Source organism: Sinocyclocheilus grahami, unplaced genomic scaffold (genome assembly GCF_001515645.1).
Source record: "Sinocyclocheilus grahami isolate Dianchi unplaced genomic scaffold, SAMN03320097.WGS_v1.1 scaffold23.1, whole genome shotgun sequence".
Classification (NCBI taxonomy): Eukaryota; Metazoa; Chordata; class Actinopteri; order Cypriniformes; family Cyprinidae; genus Sinocyclocheilus; species Sinocyclocheilus grahami.
This window is the reverse complement of record NW_015505202.1, coordinates 1,347,368-1,359,125: the sequence shown is the minus strand read 5'-3', so window position 1 is coordinate 1,359,125 and position 11,758 is coordinate 1,347,368. Positions and strand designations below refer to the sequence as shown.

At 38.1% G+C, this 11,758-nt stretch overlaps 1 protein-coding gene and 1 pseudogene across 2 annotated transcripts in view; one reads left to right on the top strand and one right to left on the bottom strand.

Moving 5' to 3' along the window:
• The window catches only part of LOC107560625 (RNA-binding motif protein, X chromosome-like), an 11,499-nt gene extending 9,713 nt beyond the window's left edge, over nucleotides 1-1,786 (bottom strand). The window contains exon 1 of one of the 2 annotated variants that reach the window (XR_001605751.1): nucleotides 1,620-1,785. The gene's annotated coding sequence lies outside the window, so the exon portion shown is untranslated. Of the gene's footprint in view, nucleotides 1-1,619 lie in introns of both variants that reach the window. The other variant, XM_016244859.1, reaches the window with a different exon arrangement.
• Nucleotides 1,787-5,642: 3,856 nt separating this feature from the next.
• LOC107561282 (uncharacterized protein K02A2.6-like) lies at nucleotides 5,643-9,065 on the top strand (annotated as a pseudogene).
• Nucleotides 9,066-11,758: the final 2,693 nt, after the last annotated feature.

Here is an 11,758-nt window from a genome sequence, read left to right as displayed (position 1 = left end):
TCAGTGTTGCCAACTAATTTTCAGAGAAAGTTGCTAAACGATGGTCGATTTGTTGCTTAAAGTTGCTAAATGACGTTGTGATGTTATTGCGTAATCACGACGCCAAATTGTCACGTCATCAAATCTCAGCAAAAAATATATTTTATATATGTTAATTTAGATTTTTTATAAAATAATAGGCATGATATAATATTAAAATATAAATAACCATTTTTAAATACATTGAATTATTTTAAACATTTTTGAATGAATTCAATTTAAGTTTTTTTTTTAGTAGCTAGTAAATCTATACATTCTCAACTAATATGCTTTAAGCAGTGTATTAGTAGTTATTTAGTATGCTACACTCTAAGAACAGTCTGTAAAAATAAGGCACAATCTACTATGTTAATATGAAAGAATTTTCCGTAATGGTTTTTTACCTGCATTTTAAATTACGCATTCTGTTTTCAGGTTACAATGGATGATGGATAATGTCCTGAAAGGTTTTCCATTTTTCTTACAGTATACTAACTGATCAACAATTGCAGGTACAAGCTACTAACAAAGTGTATCATAAATGAACACTTATTCAATTATCATTAAATTGAACAATTGCAAATAGCAGCTAACTCAATTCACGTGATGTGTGTACTGCTAGGCATCTGTGGTTTCCTCTTTTTGTGTAATTTGGATGGAAAATGTGTGCCTTTTTATTGTCTGAGTCACTTATCAAAAGTTGCTAAAGGTTGCCAAATCAATTTTTAAAATGGCTAAAATTGTTGCTAGGTACTTTTGGAAGAAAAAGTTGCTAGGGTAGTCTGAAAAGTTGCTAAATTTAGCAACAAAATTGCTAAGTTGGCAACACTGCACTGCTGTGTGTGCGCACTTTGGATGGGATAAATGCAGAGCACTAGTTCCTAGTATGGGTCACCATACTTGGCCACATGTCACTTCACTCACTAAATAATTTGTACATTACATGCAAAGGAGCAAAAAACAACGCAAAAATGCCAGTACACGTTGTTACACGGTTAAGGGAGTTGGAAAAGCTATTTGGTAACAGAACGTTTCATTTCATCATTCTCTGGAGCAGATGGTTAACTCAGCAACCACTGGCTGATAGGCCATGCCTGGCTAGAAGTGGTTGTTGAACACGTGCGCAGACTACGAACTTTCATTAATATGGTTTCAGAAAACACGAAACGTTTCCGATGAACACTAGCGTGCATGACATTTACATGTGCACTTTAAAGCATGGCTCACAAAATGGCGGACGCTTAACATCATAAAACTACTGGCACATGCAGCGGCTTGAGACCACTGCAGGCCATTTGGCTAACTTCAACATGTGTTTGATTAAGAACCTCATAGAGGCGCGATAAACACACTCAACTACTTGGATCAAGTACATAAGCGAATAACGCCACATGCTGCAAATTCAAAATGGCGACAGAAATGTACGTTTAGAAAAACATCTTGCAGACTGCCATCTTCACGAGGCCATTTTCAGTTACCATCACAGCTGCTAAATATAGGCTATGCGGCTAAGGTATTGCCCGATACAACTACAATCTATCGATTAACCAAAAACCACGATGACATTTAAGTGTATATAGTTCAATTATCCATTTACTCACCTCAGGATCAATAGACAGAAACAAAAGCGTCTGCTGGTTTATATGTGTCCAATGTGTTTCCCGCCCAGCAGTCATTTACTCTGTAGTCGGAGGGAGGAACTTAACGGTTTAAAAGTCTCTCACGCCCCCTATTGCCATGTTCTTCGTCTTCTTCTCTCAAGTTTTTTTGCGGATTGGCAAACCAACGTTAAAGGTGCATGACCGCCACCTACTGGTCTGGAGTGTGAAATTTACACGGTTCAGCTGTGAATTATTCAACTATTATAGATTCATATATATATATATAATAAAATAAACCAATTTTTTTTTACATAAATAAATACAAAATTCAAAACTTCAAACTCCTTCCATTAATCTTGTCTTTTTAAAATACTTAAACAATTCTCCATATATTCTTGATTGCATTACCCCATAATAGTGTCTTTAGAGATATACTATTAATTCCCATCAGTTCCAGTTCTTGGAACATCTGCTCTATTGCCATGTTTGCAAACTGTACTCATTTTAGTCCTGTAAACCCGCCAAATCACATCTGCACTCATTAATGAATTGTACACAAAGAAATTAATAGAGATCCAATGACCAAACGAACACTAGATTACCCATCTTGGTTTTCAATCAGCAGATTTCAAATGTATATTATATAGTTGTAACTTCCCTAATAATATAATAAATGTATTTTGTTTACTGTCCCTTGACCATTAAATATGTGACATATCATCATTACTTTAAGTTAAAATATATTGAGTTGAATGTTTCCATATCAAGTCAAGTCTGATATTATTATTATTATTATTATTATTATTATTATTATTATAGAAAGACAGTTTCTTTTCACCTGTGGTAGTGGTAGTACTGACCTGCTATTACTATCTATCTATCTATCTATCTATCTATCTATCTATCTATCTATCTATCTATCTATCTATCTATCTACCTACCTACCTACCTACCTACCTACCTACCTACCTACCTACCTACCTACCTACCTACCTACCTATCTATCTATCTATCTATACAGTGGTGGAAATGGGCAAAATTCTAGCTTGGAAAGGTGGGGGTGGGGGGTCAATAATATTGATCATTTTAGATGACCTTTTGGATGTATTTAATTATAAAATCCTTTAAAATCTATAATACATTAAACTTATTTAATATTTTCTCAGCATTCTTGGATATCAAGACAGGCACAGCAATTCAGGCCATATTACAGTTTTTCTCAGTCGCTTTGGAGCATTTCTCAAATCATCCTTAATATTTGCAAAGAAGTATGTGCATTTCTCAAAACAATTCGTACAAATAGCACCACACAATGGATTACCTGCAAAAGCCTGTAACTTACTCAAAATCTTTAGTTAATCTCTCAAAAGCAAGTATTTATGTCAATGAACATATCAGTGCCATCAGAATGAAAAGTCCTTCTGTCATTGTTCACAAACAAGATAGTCAAATGCTTAGTCTTGTTGTCAATATAACAGTGCACTTTGTTAGTATTACCTAAAGTAAACTATGGCAACACTTTGGATGACAGTTACTGTATTGAACAGTATGCCATATCCATTTCAAAAGTACAAATTGTGGGATATTGATTGAAAGAGACTAGATAGGATTCACAGTTACACTTTACTAGTGGTCTGACAAAAAAAAAACCCTTAACAACGTCAATGTGATAGAAAATAAATATGGGCACAAAGGCGAAAATAAAATAAAAATTAGAAAGGCAAACACAGAAAACACCCCTTAGGCAGAACTTTGCTTTTGCATGCAGCACTGTATGAGGAATTGCAGTGTAGTCTGTCTACATCTCCTGACATGCCAGTCTGTCGGTCCACAGATTCTCATCTACATCACATCAAATATCTTCCATTGCAATGCAACGTGGAATTGGAGTCAAGTGAACCATCTCACAACTTCATACAGTATATGTGGATAAGGCTGGCTTCAACCTGACCAAAAGCAGAAGGCGTGGTTGAAATGGCATCGACCACAGAGCTACTGTTGATTTGCCAGGCCAAAGGGGAGAAAATATCCATTGTCAGAATTTGTAACTCTTGTGTTGCCCTCTGTCTATGCTTTCCAATTGAAGGTTCATGAGATGCACCTTTGAGCTATTTCAGAGAACTGGTTTGTCATTGGTTGATCTACATTCTCTTCATTAGTGAAAGTCAAGTTTCACTTGCACAATTCCTGCCAAATTTACAAAAAGTCTAATAATAATGTGTAAAAAATGTGCTTGACAGTTTATGACAACTAGATCAATCATTTTGCATTTAATGACTTATATGATGAACAAAAGACTAGATGTTTTGAGGGGTAAGACTATTGCACAGAAAACTATATAATACATTTTGAGCAACATTACATTAGCAACTGATAATGTAGGAAACCGCAGATAAATGCACATAATCAATTGCATGAATGTACCAAAGCAATCGCAACTTGTTCAAAAGAATGAGAAACTGCTTTTATGATGTGCACAAATGACTAGATGATGTGGAGGTTGAACAAGTAGTCTTGAGAATTTCATTTCTGATTTTAGAAATGCACCAAAATGACTGAGAAAAACTGTAAAGATACATTGTGTGTGAATTTGCACATTATAATGTAAGCACAATTAATGACCCCTTGTGTTTAATAGAAAAAAAATTAAAGAATGATTTAATAAAAAATGAGAATGACTAGTAATTAAATTCAATTTGAAATAAAAATGTTATGAGATGTTTTAAATAAATAGTTTTGAATATAGAAATATAAAAACATTTAAATAACTCAATTTGTACTTAACCTTCTATGGTATGTATTGTGTTCATGAAATATTTGTTTCATATAAGTTTTTATTACATGAAATAGCTTGAATCATACAAATCAAAACAGACTTGTGAAAAAAATATTTTTTTTGGAGGGGTATAGGAAACGTTGCTATATGGCAATGCTGTACCACAATGAAAAATGGTCAAAAAAAAGTAGTTTTTCTTTAAAATTAGGATTTTCTTTTCTATTCAAATGCACATTTCTTTTAGAAATTGATAGATTTATATACTCTGAACCCATACAAACCACTGAAGGCTAACTTATCCTCACATGAAAGAGTCAACTCATTTTCTGAAAATAAGTAATAATTTTGGTTATTTATACAGACCCGATTCCAAAAAAGTTGGGACAATGTACAAATTGTGAATAAAAACAGAATGCAATGATGTGGAAGTTTCAAATTTCAATATTTTATTCAGAATACAACATAGATGACATATCAAATGTTTAAACTGAGAAAATGACAATGTTTTCTGGAAGTATTCCTGAGCCCATGTTGTGATTTCCATTACAGTAGCATTCCTTTATGTGATGCAGTGCCGTCTAAGGGCCCGAAGATTACGGGCATCCAGTATGGTTTTCCGGCCTTGACCCTTACGCACAGAGATTGTTCCAGATTCTCTGAATCTTTGGATGATATTATGCACTGTAGATGATGATAACTTCAAACTCTTTGCAATTTTTCTCTGAGAAACTGAAATTTTTCTGATATTGCTCCACTATTTTTCGCCGCAGCATTGGGGGCATTGGTGATCCTCTGCCCATCTTGACTTCTGAGAGACACTGCCACTCTGAGAGGCTCTTTTTATACCCAATCATGTTGCCAATTGACCTAATAAGTTGCAAATTGGTCCTCCAGCTGTTCCTTATATGTACATTTAACTTTTCCGGCCTCTTATTGCTACCTGTCCCAACTTTTTTGGAATGTGTAGCTCTCATGAAATCCAAAATGAGCCAATATTTGGCATGACATTTCAAAATGTCTCACTTTCTGTGGTATCCTTACTGCAACAGTTGTTGGAGTGCAATTCACATAATGGCCACAAGAGTATGGACTATGTTATCAGAACAAAAGATCGTAAGTCTTATTCTAATGGAGACACTGCCAAAGCAGCTTCACAGCACAAGATCAATTAAGTGGAAGTAAATTATGCTGAAATTGGCTTCGCGGATTCTTTTACTTTGGGTTGCCTCACATACCAGCTTGGCAGTATGGACTGTTCAGAGTTACAAAAAGTGAAACCGTATACAGTCGAACTGAATGTCAACGGACAAAATGTGAATTTTGAATTAGACACAGGTTGTGGCCTGACAGTCATGAACGAAACCTGCTTCAAAGCCACATGGAAAGAACCACGGAGTCCTGAGTTGAAACCTGTACAGATCAAGCTGGAAACCTATACAGGTGAGCCTATTAAGGTGATAGGAGCTGCTTACGTGGACGTCATGTATCACCAACAGAAAAAAAGCTTCCTCTTATCGTGGTTGAGGGAGAAGGACCTAATTTGCTGGGCAGAAGCTGGCTGGAACAAATAACACTGTATTGGAGAGAAGTCCGAAATGTGAGAATAAAGGAAAATGAGGATGCCCTCAAACTGAAATTGGTAGAAATACTGCAGTGTCATGAGGAAGTTTTTAAAGAGGAATTAGGAACTCTTAAGGGGATGACAGCGACGATACATGTTAAACCGGGGGCGGTGCCAAAATTCTATCGTCCCAGATCTGTACCTTTTGCTATGCGGTCTAAGGTTGATGCGGAAATTAACAGAATGCTGAACGAAAACATCATCACTCCTGTGAAGTACTCAGAGTGGGCGGCGCCGGTCGTTCCCATCCTCAAACCTGATGGTTCCATTAGACTATGCGGAGATTATAAGCTCACCATAAACCAGGCATCGCATTTGGAACAATATCCCATTCCACGTGTGGAAGACCTCTTCACAACCTTGTCTGGGGGCTCATCATTTTCAAAGCTGGATATGAGTCATGCCTACCAGCAGATTGTAATGGACGAAAATTCCAAGCAATATCTCACAGTTAACACCCACAAGGGCATGTTCACATACAATCGTCTTCCATTTGGAGTGGCTTCGGCGCCCGCGATATTTCAAAGAACCATAGAAGGGTTGCTGCAAGGATTAACTCATGTTGCAGTCTATCTTGATGACATACTGATCACTGGAGTAACTGATGAAGAGCACTTGCAAACCCTAGAGGTCGTGCTCACTCGACTTCAAGATGCTGGGCTGCGCTTAAAAAGGGACAAATGTGAATTCCTTCAAAAAGAAGTGCATTATTTAGGTCATCTAGTTGATGCCCAGGGGTTACACCCACTAAAAGACAAGGTGCAAGCCTTGACGGAAGCTCCGTGTCCCACTAATGTCACTGAATTGAAAGCCTACTTAGGGTTGTTGAATTACTACAACAAGTTCCTACCCAATGTGTTGAGTATCCTAGATCCCCTCCACATGCTGTTAAGAAAGGATATTAAATGGACCTGGGGTGAGTCGCAGACCAAAGCTTTAAAAAAATCAAAGGAACTTCTACAGTCCACAGAAGTGTTGGTACACTATTCTTCAGAAAAAGACCTAATTCTTTCGTGTGATGCCTCTTCTTATGGTGTGGGAGCTGTGCTTTCACATTGAATGGAAGATAACACTGAGAAACCCCTAGGTTTCGTGTCCCGTACATTGACACCAGCCGAGCGACGATATTCTCAGTTGGATAAAGAAGCTTTAGCTATCGTTTTTGGAGTTAAAAAATTCCACAAGTATTTATATGGTCGCAAATTTACTATTTGCACAGACCATAAACCCCTGATTTTCCTGTTTGCAGAAAAGAAACCCATTCCTCAGATGGGTTCCCCTCGAGTGCAAAGATGGGCTCTGCTGATGAGTGCCTATGAATACACGATGGTGTATAAGTCCAAAGACAGCCATGCAAATGCAGACGCCTTAAGCAGACTACCCCTTCCGGAAGTGGAACAAAATCAAAGTAAGTCAAGTCAAGTTTTGATGTTGAACCATAAACCCCTGATTTTCCTGTTTGCAGAAAAGAAACCCATTCTTCAGATGGGTTCCCCTCGAGTGCAAAGATGGGCTCTGCTGATGAGTGCCTATGAATACACGATGGTGTATAAGTCCAAAGACAGCCATGCAAATGCAGACGCCTTAAGCAGACTACCCCTTCCGGAAGTGGAACAAAATCAAAGTAAGTCAAGTCAAGTTTTGATGTTGGATATGCTGGAATTCAAACCAATCAGTGCCACCCAACTCAAAAGCTGGAAAAACAAAGATGTGCTACTTTCTCAAGTTCGCAATTATGTGCTGAGGGGATGGCCAAATCAAGTCAATCCACAATACAACCCCTACCATAAAAGGAAATTGGAGTTGAGTGTGCGCGATGGTTGTGTACTCTGGGGAGCCAGAGTAATTGTGCCTAGTCAGGGTCGGGCCATGCTTTTGAAACTGTTGCACCAGTCACACACAGGGATGGCGAAGATGAAAGGATTGGCTCGTTCCTATTTTTGGTGGCCTGGAATGGATAAGGAAGTTGAGAAGGAGTCCCAACTTTGTGAAGAATGTATGAAGCACCGTAAAATGCCTCCTGTAGCGCCACTGCATCCCTGGGAATGGCCCGAGACCCCTTGGTCCCGTATTCACGTAGATTACGCGGGCCCTTTCTTGGGAAAGATGTTTTTGGTGATTGTGGATGCACATTCTAAGTGGATGGACATTTACCCCATGAACTCATCAACATCGCAAGCTACCATTGAGAAACTGCGTCAAAGTTTCAGCATTTTCGGAATTCCTCAGATCTTGGTTCCTGACAATGGCTCCTGCTTCACAAGCACAGAATTTGAAAAATTCATGAAAAACAATGGGATTCGTCATGTGAGATCTGCACCATTCCACCCTTCTTCTAATGGATTAGCAGAGATAGCTGTCCAAACGTTCAAAGAAGGCCTGAGGAAGGTGAAGGGGGACACCTTGGAAACTAGGTTATCACGATTCTTGTTAACTATCGGATAACCCCACATGCTACAACAGGTGTGTCGCCTGCTGAGATGCTTATGGCAAGGAAGCTGAGATCTACTTTCGATCTTCTCTTGCCAGACATTAAAGCCAAAGTGCAGCAAAAACAACAAAAGCAACGGGAGAGTCATGACAAAAATGCGAAGTTGCGAGTTTTCACAACTGGAGATGACGTATTAGTGCGCAATTACAGTTACGGTCCCAAGTGGATACCTGCTGTCATTGTGAATTCCTCGGGTCCAGTCTCCTATACGGTAGCTGTTGGAAGCGGACAAATCCGGAAGCGCCATGTTGATCAAAACCGAATTCGACATACGGAAACATTTCAGGACTCCACCCAAGTAACAATGCCCTCTGACGGAAGTTCCCGGCTGCCTGAAATTCCCTGTTTTACTGAAATGGAAACAGTACCAGAAGTAACCATTCCAAGCCAAGACACAACAACAGTGGTAGCTAAGGAAAAGCTACACTCGCCTGACAAGTTAGAGACACCAGCTGTACCACGGTTGCGTCGTTCTTCACGGGAGAGACGCCCCCCTATTCGTCTCCAGGACTATGTTCAGTAGCTGAGAACATAGCTAGTTATCAGAATTATTATGAGAAACTATTGCATTCTTATGTTATAAAAAAATAAATTTTGATCTCAGTTGCTATGGGGAAAATAATTCCCTCTTATTTTTCAAATAGTAAAGTTACTTATGGGTATGTTAGTATATTTAATAATCACTGCCTTTAAAAAAATTAGGGGGGGAGTAAATGTGGTATCCTTCCTGCAATAGTTGTTGGAGTGCAATTCACATAATGGCCACAAGAGAGAACTATGTTATTATATTATTGGGCTGTTTTATGTTAAATGTTACTCTTCCGAGTAAGTGCTAAACCGGTACATTCTGTTGCCTCTCCTTGAGATTAAAAAGTTCCGTTTTTGGGGATACTTGTCTTTTGTGTTTAATTGGCACGACACTACACTTTCAACATTTGATATGTTATCTATATTCGATTGTGAATAAAATATAAGTTTATGAGATTTGTAAATTATTCCATTCCTTTTTTACTCACAATTTGTACAGTGTCCCAACTTTTTTGGAATTGGGTTTGTACATAAACACAACTATACTACAATAAACACTTTAAATAGGCTAAATAAATAACTGCAATCATTTATGCTATCTATAAAAAATCCCAATGGGTAAATGCACTTCCACTGTGTACAGCTTTGCCATAAACATTGACATTTTCTCAATTTACAGTAAAACTATTAGACAAAGTTAAATTGTGAATAAAAATATCTAATTTACTTATCAAAGATGCTGCAAAAAATTGAGAAGAGATGTTTAGAAATGAGGTAAATAGAGCAATTTCTGGAGCACTTCAATGGTGTCTTCCGTGTGAGGGTAACAGTGGGAAAAATATTTTTGGATGGACATTCAAATGTCATGTGACTTAAAAACAGCATAGCCTACCTTAAAGGGGTCATATGATGCTGCTAAAAAGAACATTATTTGGTGTATTTGGTGTAATGAAATGTGTTTACGTGGTTTAAAGTAAAACAACAACATTATTTTCCACATACTGTACATTTTTGTTTCTCCTCTATGCCCCGCCTTTTTGAAACATGTCGATTTTTACAAAGCTCATCGGACTGAAAAGCGAGGTGTGCTGTGATTGGCCAGCTATCCAGTGCGTTGTGATTGGCCGAATACCTCAAGGGTGCGACGGAAATGTTACGCCCCTTACCATATTGTGATGCCGTGTCAGGCCGCAGCGACGAGACAAAAACATTAAATCCCATTAGAAACGAGGCGTTTGTTGCCTCCAGTGGGGACATAATTATGGATTATAATGACTTATTCTGTCTTTTTACGCATTGCGTTGTATCGCGCCGCGCAAACATAAAACCCTGTCTGCATTTGTGATCGGAGAAATGACAAACGACAAGCGCTACTCTACACTGTCCAAAACTCGCGTTTGAATCGTCAGTGGCAAATCCTTTAAATGAAAACATACTTACAGACTGTGAGTCAGCGGGGTTGAGAACGGGAATCGCATCATATGACCCCTTTAAGGCCTGCCCTTTTAATTCCCATAGTGCAATATATATATATTTTTTCAGAATTAGTAGAAATTATCCAACTTCTTGCCATATGGTAACTTTGTACCATAAAGGGTTTAAAAATTAAACTAAAACCGAAAGTAGGTGGCTGCAAATCACCAGCCCCTTTCACACATAAAGTCTTTACTGGTAAATTACCGGTAAATTACCGTTAAGAGATCATTTGTGAACAGGACCTTTTCAAAAATACCGGTAATTTCGTTCAGCCAATTTACAAGTTAGAGCATACCAGTAAATTTAAGTTTGATTAAATTTGAGTTAAAGACAGTTATGAATATGATGAGTTATGAATATGATGCGTCTTTTATCAAAGTAACATAAATTATACACATTCAGGAGTACATTACATTAAAAAGTTTCACATACCAGAAATTAGGACAATACATACATAGATAAAAATGATAAAGATAAGCAAAAAATAAATGAAAATAAAATTCTAAATGAAACGCTGTCATTAATCCAGATGTTTTGTGTATCAATCATAGACATAATAAATACCTAGACACCTCATTGGCCGCTCGACCGCACGTCAACGTCACCGCCATATTGGTGAAGGCAACTCTCCTATCGGGACAGGCGAAAACATACCTGACTCGTCGGCAGCTTGGGTATCTACAAACCGTCGCACAATAATAAAAACAAATCTTGGGGTATTATCTTTCACAGGTAAGACTGAACAGTTGTTTCTGTGTGTTTTTTGGTCATTTTTAGCTTTATGTTGACAGCTTAATGAGCCACCAGTGTCAGACCATTAAAGGGGTCATATGATATGATTTAAATTTTTCCTTTCTCTTCGGAGTGTTACAAGCTCTTGGTGCATAAAGAAGATCTGTTAAGTTGCAAAGACTAAAGTCTCAAATCCAAAGAGATATTCTTTATAAAAGTTAAGAGTTAACCACGCCTACCTAAAACGGCTCGTTCTAACACGCCCCCACATGTCTACGTCACGATGTGGGAAGATTTGAAGAGTGATCATGAGTCGTTTCTTCTCTTTGAGTGAACGTACAACACCAGGAACGCTTTATACACGGCAGGCATTGAGGCATAACTTTTATTCTCGCTGTAGTATTGTTGCTGCCGCCATGTCGTGAAGGCGCTGTGTGCTTCGTTGTGAAAGCGAAACTATTTTGGTTGGCCTTCCAAAAGAGGACGATATCGCTTCGTCATGCCTGGAGCTGATC